General features: G+C 35.8%; 1 long non-coding RNA gene across 2 annotated transcripts; it reads right to left on the reverse strand.

Annotated features, from left to right (window-relative positions):
* Positions 1–5,980: 5,980 nt before the first annotated feature.
* LOC111021816 (uncharacterized) lies at positions 5,981–8,764 on the reverse strand. 2 transcript variants are annotated; one of them, XR_015790087.1, is made up of 4 exons: positions 8,278–8,764; positions 7,330–7,409; positions 6,934–7,140; positions 5,981–6,812 (listed from the first exon to the last, which is right to left on the reverse strand). It is a non-coding gene; the product is annotated as an uncharacterized LOC111021816 (long non-coding RNA). The 2 variants fall into 2 exon arrangements; XR_015790086.1 differs by having other exon boundaries at positions 8,274–8,764.
* Between the last annotated feature and the right edge of the window lie 3,460 nt (positions 8,765–12,224).

The raw sequence follows: 12,224 nt of genomic DNA on the forward strand, positions 1-12,224 counted from the left end.
AATATCAGACAAACATTTTGTCGATATAAGTTGCTTGAGACAAGGCTAGCATTTTGTTCTTACGATTCCTTAGAATTGGAATCCCAAGAACAAACTACGCTTCTCCCAAATCTTTCATTTGTAACTTAGTTGCTAGCCATTTCTTGATGTCAGTTAGTCACTACAACAAAATTGGTCTTTGATGTCAGTTTAAAACTGACATCATATATATACGATGTCGGTTCCACAACCGACATCGAATTGCGTGTCATCGTAGCCAACGATGTCGGTTCTTAAACTATGTCGGTCGTGAACTGACATCAAAGTAACCGACATTGTTGGGCTACAATGTCGGCTAGTTCAATGTCAATTTTCAACTGACATGGAATCGCGTGTCATCGTAGACTACAATGTCGGTTAGTGTATGATGTCGATTCTCAACTGACATTGTTTATCCGAACAATGTCAGTCGTTAACTGACATTGCAATGACCGACATTATTCATTCGTAACTGACATTGTTTGCATTGAATATTAATGCATATTTACAATGAAGGTTTGTTATGATGTTAGTTCTAAACTGACACTGTTTTTACAAAAAGGTGAAAAATAAATATTAATAAAATCTTGTTTGTACCATATGAAAATACCTATATAACCTCTATCAAATTACTTCCAAAAATATAATAAATAATACAATAACTGATGGGATCCGGTAATAGATACCGGGGCTTTGCAATATTTGACTGATCACAATTCTGTATATTCCATTTACTATAGAAGTTCCCAGGGAATTCATTAGAGGAATGTTTCCAATAAAAATTGTTTGTTCTTGCATATCCCTACGGGTTTTCCAAATTAATCCTGCAGATACGTATAATTCAGAAGAATATGTGAGTGATTCATATACAGCATCTCTTTCTTTTATCAATGGTTCTACCAATTTATATGTTTCCACAAATAATTGAAATTCAATTTCTTGATCTGTATCTTCAATTTTTGGAAACTTATAAAGTTCTTCTGTTAATGAATCCCGTAGCGGAAACGATGATTTTAGTTCATGAATTTTAGAAGAACAAAATCCATAATGCAAAATGTGAAATACACGGGAAAATGTTTTCCCTTACCTTTGAAGAACTCTTCTTCAACGATTCAATCTCCTGAACACCACCAAATGATCTTCCATGCTATCCTCGGGGTACGAAATCTTGCTTGTGGGAGCTTTTGTTTGGAACAAGTAGGAGAATTGAGAGGGAGCTTGAGAAAGATCTACTAGGAGTTCTTCTGTTCTGTACTAAGCAGAATCTTTTTGCAAAACAAAACCAATCTTATGACGTGGGGAGTTACCCCACGTCATAAAACTCCCCACTCCTAGGGGAGTTAAATATTAAATATTAATTAATTAATATTATCGATTAATAATTAATATTAATATATATATAATTTATTAATAATCATATTCATTAGTAAATAATAATTAATTATTAATCAAATTAACAATTAATTAACATATATATATATAAATCAAATAAATAATTAACACTTAATTATTTATTACAAAATTAGAATCATATTATAAAGCATTTCTCTCATACATCTTATGCACATTATTTTCAACCTCTAGTTTTAATATGAATCTTATTCATATTAATTTTATTTGAATCTCATTCAAATAATATCTGTCATAATAGATAGTTTTAATTTAGAATTAACTATATATTATAATGTATCAATGTACATATAATCTCTTGAGCAATTTGAACATTTTAAAATTTTCCAAAAACTTAATCCTCGTTTTACCCATTGTAAGCCAGCGAGGGAACCTAATGGACTTACAGATCAGAAGCTCTAACGATACAAGATTAATCGGTCAAACTCATTGACAGAGTTAATCAACATTCGTTAACTACGGGTCACTCCACTAAAGACCCGCAGTTGCACTTTTTTCACTGTAGAATGTTTTTGTGTCCATGGATAAACGACCATTAATGACAAGTCAATCCTTCACTAGTGCTCGTAACTCAAGTTGGGTCAAATTACCGTTTCACTGTTGAGTTACGTCTTACTTCTTAAATACCACTGCTTCTCTAATGAACAACCCGATTATGGTCCGACCAATAACCGGAAGTCCCTATCAGGCCATTGAGAGGGTGGGGCACCTTGTTCAAGTCCCAGAGTCAGCATTTGAGAGAACACTCATCTACTCCCTAGAGTTGGGGAGAAATGAATTCCATCGTGTGAGTTATGTTGCCAGCTCCCCACTCGATCTCGTTCCCAAAATGATAGGAATATTGAGTCGGCGACTCGGGTCACTCTCACCCATATAGATCAAAGGACGAGTCCTCACGAGTAGGAGTCCATAACTCACTCAAGATTGAGAATGAGTTGCATGATCATCCTAAAAAATAGCAATCTGTTAGTTAATGGTGTTATATATAAAGATTGGTTATTTCGCGGCCCGGTCTTATACAAACTCATTGTATAGGATACCCTCAATCGCATGTCTCCACACGAACGACCTGGATCGAGTCGTCTGTAACATTTACAAAGTGGACCATATCCATAGTGTTGTCAGGATAAGGTATCCAGCCTTATCCATATACTATAGACCCTTTAGGTTATTCTCGGGACATTATCCACTTGTATATCAGGGGTATATCAAATATATTGTAACGCCCCGCGTTACTCAGGTTAGTTATCTCGAGTCCCCGGACCCTTTTTCTTAGAAATTTTTTTATTTAATTTTATTGTTCATTTCATTTTATTTCGAGTCGATGTGGTTATTGTTATAGTGTTGAAGTGTACTTACGTATCCAATTATTGTGTAACAAGGAAATTGCTTTCTCTATAATTGTTCCGGTCCGTTGGGCCCAAATTGAGTATCTAAGTAAGTGGGTCTTTCTTGTTTTAAAACAAGAAGGAAGGAGAAAAGGGCCTAGCCCAAGTGGGCCCCTTCTTGTAAAAAAAAAGGAACAAAAGGAAGGTGAGAAGAAACCCTAGCCCCCAACATCCCTCCCCATTCGTGAGCCCTTCTTCCCCTCCCCGTTCTAGTTTTCGTGTTCCTTCTTCTACCGGCGCCTTAACCCTCACCGAAACACTCGACGGACGGCGACCACCGGCGACTTGACAGCAGCAACGGTAGGCGACGGCGCGACGGGTGGCGCGGCAGGCGACGACGACGGCGACTTAGGGCAACGGCGGCGTGCGGCTTCAGCAGCAACGGGCAGCAGCTGCGCGCGAGTGACGGCAGCAGCAGTTCGCAGACGGCGGCAGCGGCGGTGCACGGGCGTCGGCAGCAGCGTCGCGCGGGTTCCGGGCAGCGACGGAGGTGCACGGCGTTCGGACAGCAGCAGTGGGCGCAGGTTTTTACAGCAGCAGGTCGTGGCGCGGGTTCTTGCTGCGCGTAGCGTCTTGGGCATCGTTTGATGAATTTTTACTGCTAAATTAGTCCAGACAGCAGCAGTATTCGATCCCGGCACCTACCCATACCCATTAGAGGCTTGATTTACGCAACCCACAACCATTCGAGTTAGGCTTGAGTTACCCACACCGAGACGAAGTCGATTTTTACGATAATGAACATTGCAAAATCCCTTAGAATAAATTTAGATGGCTGGAAATTTTGTATTAATTACTTCATTGCTTATTGTTGTTTAGGTGGTGAGTTGACACGGGATACAGGAGCATAACAGTGTGTAAGTAGCCCGGGGGCGAGTGCGTGTGTTACCTTGTGTTAACGGAATGGTTTGGTGTTGATTTTATTTATTTATTTATTTAGTTGAATGGATTTTGGTGCGGATTTTTATGTAGTTGTATGGTGTTGGTGCTGATTTTTAATTAGTTGAAGGGATTTTGGTGCTGATTTTTATTTAGTTGTATGGTGTTGGTGCTGATTTTTAGTTAGTTGAATGGTTTTGGTGATGATTTTTAATTGGAATAATTTATTTCGTGCATTAGGAAAATTGTTAGCCGTGGTTGTGCACTCACAGTAATTATCGTTGTGTTACGTGTTGTCGTTTCATTGAAAGACATTATGAGAATGCATGATTTCTTGTTGTTGGTTGTGCTTGGTTGGTCCGGATTATTGTAGTTGGAAGTTGTTACGTGTTGTTGTTTCATTGCTAGACATTATGAGAATGTATGTTTTCTTGTTGATGGTTGGATTTGGTTGGTCCTGATTATTGTAGTTGGAAGTAGCTAAACCACGATGTTGTAAACGTGTCGGAGACGAAATGCATGTGTTGATAGCGCGTCATATAGTTTTATATTATTTTGTTGGAAGTTGTTGAATTGATGTATTGTTGGTACGAAGGAGAGTATGCTGGTAAAAATTTGAGTTGTGAATTGAAATGTGGAAGACTTACTTATAGGTTGTCCTTGGAAGGTTAGTGGGGATTGACACGAGCGACGGGTCCGGTTAGTGGTTGGTTGATCTGTGAGGTGTCTGAACTGAAGATGCTTGCTAGTCGTATGGTTATTCAAAGCTTGAGTGGATGCCTTGGGAATAAATGGCAAGGCCGAACAGCAGGTTTCAATGGAGGGGTATTGGGGTCTTGGGAATAAATGTCAAGAACCAATACGTCAGGTAGTCATCGGTACCTTGGGAATAAATGTCAAGGACTGGTGCACGGTTCTAGACCTTGGGAATAAATGGCAAGGTCGAACCTCAAGTTCTGGAGAAAAGTATTGGGGGCCTTGGGAATAAATGACAAGGGCCAGAACGACTCGAGGAGTTAGACTCGGAGGACTAACGTGAAGGGGGTGCTTAAGGGTAACAGTTCTAGACCTTGGGAATAAAAGGCAAGGTCGAGCACCAAGCGTTGTGGAGGAAGGTCGGTATCTTGGGAATAAATGTCAAGAGCCGTTACGTCTCGAAAAGCTAGACTTGGAGTACTAACATAGTGTGGGGGTCCCGGAAGTCTAGGCGTTGGGTTGCTTGTATGTTATTGTTAATCCATTATTATTATCTCGTGCTGCCTATCTGTTTGTTCTGCTATTGTCTTTGATGTGGTTGTGTTTACAAGCTTATTGTGGTGTCTAGTTAGGGTGGGCTACTTACGGAGTAATTATGTACTCACCCCCCTCTACCTTATTGTTTCAGGTGTGAACCGGCCCGGCCGTTATGATGACGTGGAAGAGGTTTGACTGAGGTGAGATCACTAGCTGTGCCGGTTAGGCTAGGGAATGGACCACTAGCTGTGTCGGTTAGGCTAGGGAATAATGTCGTGCAATGCAGACATCGTTAAGATTCCACTACTATGAAACAAAAAGGTAAAATTAGACATTGGGCTAACACCAAGGACACCTTCTCTTATTGCTTTATGGGTATTTGTTTTTGTTTTTCGAATTTCTGTCGTGTTGGGATTACGAGTCAAAATGACTATGTTCTTGATTGGAGACCTGACCACTGAGGCGGGGTTTATCTCCTAGTTATTCTATTATTGCGTATCTCCATTTTTTTTATGTTGCATTAGAGGAACGTTACTTTTCATCACTTTACACGGAGGGTTCAGTAAGCTTTATAGGACCGTTACTTCGTGAACCGTGCCATAAATCTGGGCCTTTACATATATACCCACTAGATATACTGTCCCGGTTACATGATAATAACCTTGGATGTTTAGTTAACTGGATTTTGGACAATGCAATGGTATGAATTCAACAACAAATTGATTGAATAAAATTTTCTTGAATATACATTTGTTTTTACATAAATACAGACTACGAGTTTAGGCAACACACCCAACAATAATGAGTACTTTTAGTGATGTACTACATAATTTAGCTATCTAATACCAATGCTGTTGTAAGCTCCAACACATAATTGAACCATCACAACACAAAAACAATCAAATTCCAATAGTTCACACACATAACACTCCCAACTTAATATCAATCTATCACAAATTCTAATATAAATCTTTAATAGAATTCAACAACCACAACACACATCAGTTCTCCTCTAATAAAATTTAGCAATATTCACAACATTTACACATAAATTTCATAAACTAGTCTCCTCTTTCATTAAGTCAGCATAATATGCTCCATTAAGAAGTTAATACACAAACAAAATGAGCATAATATCAACTAGCTCACTAATACAACCATAATTAATACAACCATAATTAATTGAAATGTATAAATGCTTCAAGGTTTTACATATTAAAAACAAAAATAATGAAAACTATATTTACTATGTTTGCCCAACTGCGTATAGTTTGCAATAAATCCATGATCTATTCATCTGGTACCTCATCAAGTTTTATTTGAGTATGCAGCTTTTTTGAATTGAATTACATGTAAAAAAAATTGATAGATAATGCAAGTATTTCAAATATAAAAGGAACACATAAAAGTAGAATTGTGTTTTGAGTTTGCATGAAAGATATACAAGATTAGTAATTTAAGTGTTTGGATTATGCATTATTTGTCGAATGTACTTCCTGACATAATATCCACACTCAACTGATCTTCGTTGACATGGACTTTCAAATAAAAGAAATAATAAATTTTTAAACTTATTAGAAAATAGTAACACAATTTTTAAAGAGAGGGAGCTAAAAAGACAGACTAAAAGGGAGAAGAGACGATAAGCAAAATTAAATTTTAACTTTTCGAGATTGTTATTGTATTTGAATTTCATAAAAACATAAACGAAGGTGTCTAAAGTTTCTAAGTCTGAATAATGACCAACTTTGAAAAGAAGAGATAAAAAAATGAAAATGGAGTAATAATGAGAGAGAGAAATTGACCTTGGTGGCTACATCTTGCTGCACATCTCTTAGTAGTAGTAGCATCGGAGTTCAAAATATGGGAGACAGAGAAAACAACCTTTGTAGTGGTACCAATGAAAGAGAATAAGAATATGTAGACATACCTTCATAATAAGTTATAGAAAATTCTCTAGCTCAACTGTCTATTTCTAATTTGGAAAATATGAAAGTGAGGTTACCTTCATCGTTTTCATCATAATATTGGATTCTGCCTGAAAAAGGAACAAACTCTATTCAAGAACAGATACTTGAACCACAAACTCTTTGTTCCGAGTACAGGGATAAACACCCGTACGATTCAAATCAATTATCACCTCCTGCCACTGAACTGTCTTCATTCTCACCTATAAACCATCCTGAGTAATTCCTTATTTCTTTTAAAGTAACTGGAAAAAAAAACAACATAAGTAAAAATACCACGAATCTCGAGAATATTTAAAAAAAATTATGGGTACCTACATTATTAATCAAAATATCAACCATTCCCTAAGCATCAACCACATGGACAAATGACAACCATGTAGTAAGTAAATGGTATAGACTAGTTCAGTTAAAAAAGAGAAGTATCTTCCTGCCTTATCATTGAATCCACCAAATCAACCTCTTCTGACACATCTCCACCAAAAGTAAGAGCTTGATTGCCAAACCACTCCATCTGCAAGTAAGAAAATAATTTAGTAAATAGGTTCATTAATTTGTTAGTTTCAAGTAGTTTTATGAGATGTGGAGTTTGTTAAATCTAGCTATGAGATAGATTTGCATCAGTTAAGTGTTATTTAAAGAACAGAAATAAAAATGATGGAAAAGAGGGGGGTGAGTGAGGTTGTCAATAGGTTAATTAGTTTTCCTCACTCCCTTTTTGAAAGGATCCTCAATGAAGTTTCAAATAGACCAATTATGTAGGTAATTTTCTAATATATAATTGAGGAAAATGAATCTAGCCAATGACAAATGACTAATGAAAAGTTAGAACAGAGAGAATTTTTTTTTCTTTCAATTAAAAAGGAGAGATAATAAATTAATCAGATTGAAAGGAAGAAAGATAAATGATCAAACAGTTGATAAATCAAAGTATGTTCATACAACATGCTTGCCACTTGCTACTCTTTTGGCCATCCGAAAACTCAAACTCTTATATCTAATAAAAATTAGGACCAAAGAGCTTACTTTTGAAAGGAAGAATAGCTTCCAATGATGAGTTTTAATAACTAATCCACTCAATCTAAGCGCAATGAGGTCCTACAAATTATTTAGATATGTATTAAAAGTCCATAAGCTTCCATGTTTCTGGAAGCCGAGATGAAGAAAAGTCCATTTTACTTTTGTTTGGGTTATCTTGGATTTTTTTTTCCCTTTACATACCAATTTTCTCTCAAATCATTCTAAAATTTTTCTACCAACTGTTTCCTTGAAAAATGTTTTATTAGCAACTAACACTAATAAAATAATTTAAAATATTGCTAGCACAATGTGTTGAGGTTAAATACATGGAAGAGTAATGAAGCAAATGGATCGTTACCCACTGGTCGCATAAAAAACTGACGGGTGTTGGATGGGTCGATGCCGTATGCAAACAAAAGAGAATTTCTAGGCTGGGTCATTGCTCCACGGCATCAGGTAACAAATTGAGCGTTTCCGGAGGGAACAGCCATAGGTTGCTGTAGAAATCACCAAAGGGGAATGGCGCTGCGGGTCTAGCTGTATTGGACTGCTGCAGGGAGTCGGTTTTCTAACGGCTCAGTGCCACCACCGGTGTCGCTTCACGTGGTGGTGTCAGGCTACTGCAGAAATTGCCGGAGAATGATGGGTGTGCTGTTGAAGAAATCGCTGCCATAGGTGTCGTCGGAGTTGTGGATGCTACGCCGTCGAAGCCCACCTCTCGTCGTGCTGAGTTGGTGGAGAGAGGCCTGTTCGTGGCTTCACCGGAGAGGTTGCTGGTTTCATGAAAAAAAGGAGTGGCGGCTTGGGGGGGAGTAGAAAAGAAAAGAAGAGCTAAGGTTTTTTTTTTTTTTTTTTTTTTTTTTTTTTTTTTTTTTTTAATTCAAATGAACAATTTCAAGGGTTTTGAAATTCTAAAATTTCCTTCTCAATAACAAACCAATAGATTTTTTATAGGAGTTTGTTGCGTCACACAACTATGTCGACAATGTGGACAAGTATACACGAATAGTCAAAGGAGATCTATTTGGTCCGGCTTATTTTTATTTTTTTTTATATTATTGTATTTTACTTTATTGTGTTTTATTTTAATTAAAGAATAACATACGTTTACTTTATTATTAGTTTTAATATAAAGTTTAAATTAACTAAAATTAAAATGTTAGATTTATTTAAATGTTTAATTTTATTAATAAGAAAATAAAAATGGTTTATTTAGATTTTGTTTTATTATTAAAATAATAAATAAATAAATAAAAATGATTTGTTTTAAAAAGATTTTGTTTTAATGAAATAAAGATTTTATTTTAAAACCTTTGATTTTTAACGGTTTTTCCTCTTTGATTTTTTCAAAACCTAACGTGGTATCTCCTCCTCCCCTTCCTTCCTCCCTTTTCTCTGGGCTTTCTTTTTTTAGCATATATCACCGTTGTTTTTTTTAACCCATCACCTCATCATCATATCTTCTTCTCTCCATCTCTCTTATCCCACCATCACCACTTTTCTCTTGCATACCCACGACCTCCGACGACACAAGGGAACGACGCGAACGACAGCAGCAACAACCTTCTTCTTCACAGCTTCTTCCAAGCCGGCACTCCGACGATCTCCTCGCCGGTAGTGCATTTTAAGTAAGCATCAAATACGTTGTAAAGGGAAAGGCTTTGGAAATCATGCAAACATAATCTTTTGTTTCTATCAAAAGATTTTTTTTGTTTTTTTTAAGGAAAAGTTTTTTTAAAGAAAAAGTTTCTTTTTCTACTTTTTTTTAAAAGAAAATGTTTTTAGTAAAAAAAAAATCTTCTAAATTAATTTTAAATAAGTTTTTTAAAATAAAATAAGGATTTTGATATTTTAAAATTTGTTTTAAAATAAAAGCTTTTCTTTTTCTAATAAAGAAGAGTTTTTTAAATGAAATAAATATAAACTTAATTTTATTTTAATAAAATATTTTACTTTAAAATTTTGGTTAAAATACGTTGAAAAAAATAGGAGTTTTATAAAACAAATCTTGTTTAAAAAATTTTGGATTCTTTTAAATTTGGATTCTTTTTTTATTTAAAATGTAGTTTTTTATTTAAAATGATTTTTTTTACAAGGTTTATATTTTTTGTGTTACCTTTGTTTTATTTTTTAATTAAAAAAAATCTTCTGCGGCAGGATTTTAAAGGAGAAGATAAAAACAGAGTATTTTAGAATAAAATCTCATTTAAAATTCTTTTAATGGTTTGGTTGTTATGGTTTTGAAAAAATCTTAACAAAAAAATCTGTTTTTTAGCAAATAAGTTTTGTTAAAGTGAATTTGACTTTGTTTTTAAATAAAGTTTTTTTTTTCTTTCTTTTAAATAATTTTGTTAATTTTGAAATATTTTTTTTGTTTTAATTTAACAAAATTCGTAGTTTTTTTTAGTTTAAAAAAATAAATTAAAACTTTTTTTTGTGTGAAAGGATATAATGTTTACATCTTAAGATGTTGGCATAGTGGTAAGATATTTGTTTTTTAATGCACATGACCCAAGTTCGAGTCTTTAAATGCTTCATTTTATCGTTGTTTTTACTAAATAATTATTTTAAATAAAAGATTTTATTTAGAGTTTTTTTTCTTTTTTTTTTAAATTCAAAAATACAAAATATGTATTTTAAAAAAGATCATAACTTATATCTCAAAGTGGTGGCACATTGGTGTGATGTTTTAGTGTCAACACTCATGTCGACTCCCGAACCAACAATCTGTTTTCGCAGATCTTGTCTTTATTTTTAGGTGACTAATCACACCTCGTAGATGATTGTTGGCGACTCCAAACCCTTATCTCGAAAGAGACCCTTCAGGGGATGACGTCGGCCGCTCCGCATCGCGATGACGTTGCGACACCAACAATTAAAAAATATACAGAGTAGAGTATGAATATTATCTAGAAGAATTAAAACAAAGGAATAACAGGACGAAAGAACGTTGCAAGCTAAGAGACAACAGTTTCAAGGCTATCGACGCAAGGAAATAGCAGCATAGGAAGTGATAATGGGGGATTAAAAGATATGAAGGTGGTGGGGGAGATTCAGTATACTTTAACACATTATCAACCTATACTCTAGCGTAGCTAACATTTATTAGTGCCCAGTTCGACTCGGTTCCCTTCCGAGACACCCCAAACATGAGTAAATACAACTTCCGTTGCTAAATACCCAAGCAATAAATCCAAACTATAGGCATGATTAGGGGACCCCATTCCTGAGTATCCCTATAGCTATAGAAAAGTGCTAATCACAAGCAAAACAAATCAGCACCCACAAGCCCTTCCGGGTCAATATCGGAGCTAGCATACACGAAAGAGCGGCCAACAGTAACGCGAAGAATTGAGGAATAAATTCAGATTTGCTTAAAAATAAATGTAGCATGCTAGAGATTCGGTCTTAAGTCAGTTACAGCGTGTGAACGTCCCCCGAAATGGGGTTTAGCTCATAATGGGTGAAAAAAACAAAATGGAAGAAGAAGAAATACAACCCATAGCAGAAAATTAGCTAAATGACAGAGAAGAAGAGCAGTCAACGCAAAGCAGCAGACGAGCTTCCCCTTTCTGGCGTCAGCTCTCGTCCCAAAAATGGGTATATTTCCTCCCTTGGTCTTTTCAGCTCTCAAATTTTGTCTCCCTTGGGATCTGCGTGTCCGTCGGCTAAGGCAATCTTTCCTTTAAATATCGGGTCCCGTTTTTAGGGCACCCGACTGGGGATTGTACGGCATAAGTGAATCCTGTGTTTTTGAATTAACTGTATGGACACCCATGCCCTGATATCGCTATGCTCCAGCTTTTATATGCTCCATCTTGACAATGCTTTGGTTTTTCCTCTCTGGTTCCACACTTCTTTCTCTTCTCGGCTCCTCATTAAAAACTTGTGCAAAAGAACCAGAAATATGAGAGTTTATGCTGTTTTTGGCCAAAGTTCTCAAGACTAAGTATGTGTAGCTATGAGTTTGGAATTAAACACTATTTATGCTAATTATGACCTAAAACCGACACACTTTGACATTTTAATGCACATGTTCACCCAAATAAACACTAGAATAACTTTCTTTTGGAGAGTTATCACACCCCCAAACTTAAAATCTTGCTTGTCCTCAATCAAGAGCATGCATTTTTACCTCTTTTCATAAAAGAATAACGTTAGAAACCTGCACTTCAAACATCCAGCTCTATGCCTCAAACCTTTACCTTGATCATCAACGCTAGAACTTACATATTCTGCTATAGTGCTTCAGTTGAGGCAAAGAAATGAAAGCAGCCTAGAATTTTTCACACTCTGGAAGACGCTATTA

The sequence above is a fragment of the Momordica charantia genome (assembly GCF_013281855.1).
Source record: "Momordica charantia cultivar OHB3-1 chromosome 4 unlocalized genomic scaffold, Mcharantia_2.0 BLBB01000004.1, whole genome shotgun sequence".
Classification (NCBI taxonomy): Eukaryota; Viridiplantae; Streptophyta; class Magnoliopsida; order Cucurbitales; family Cucurbitaceae; genus Momordica; species Momordica charantia.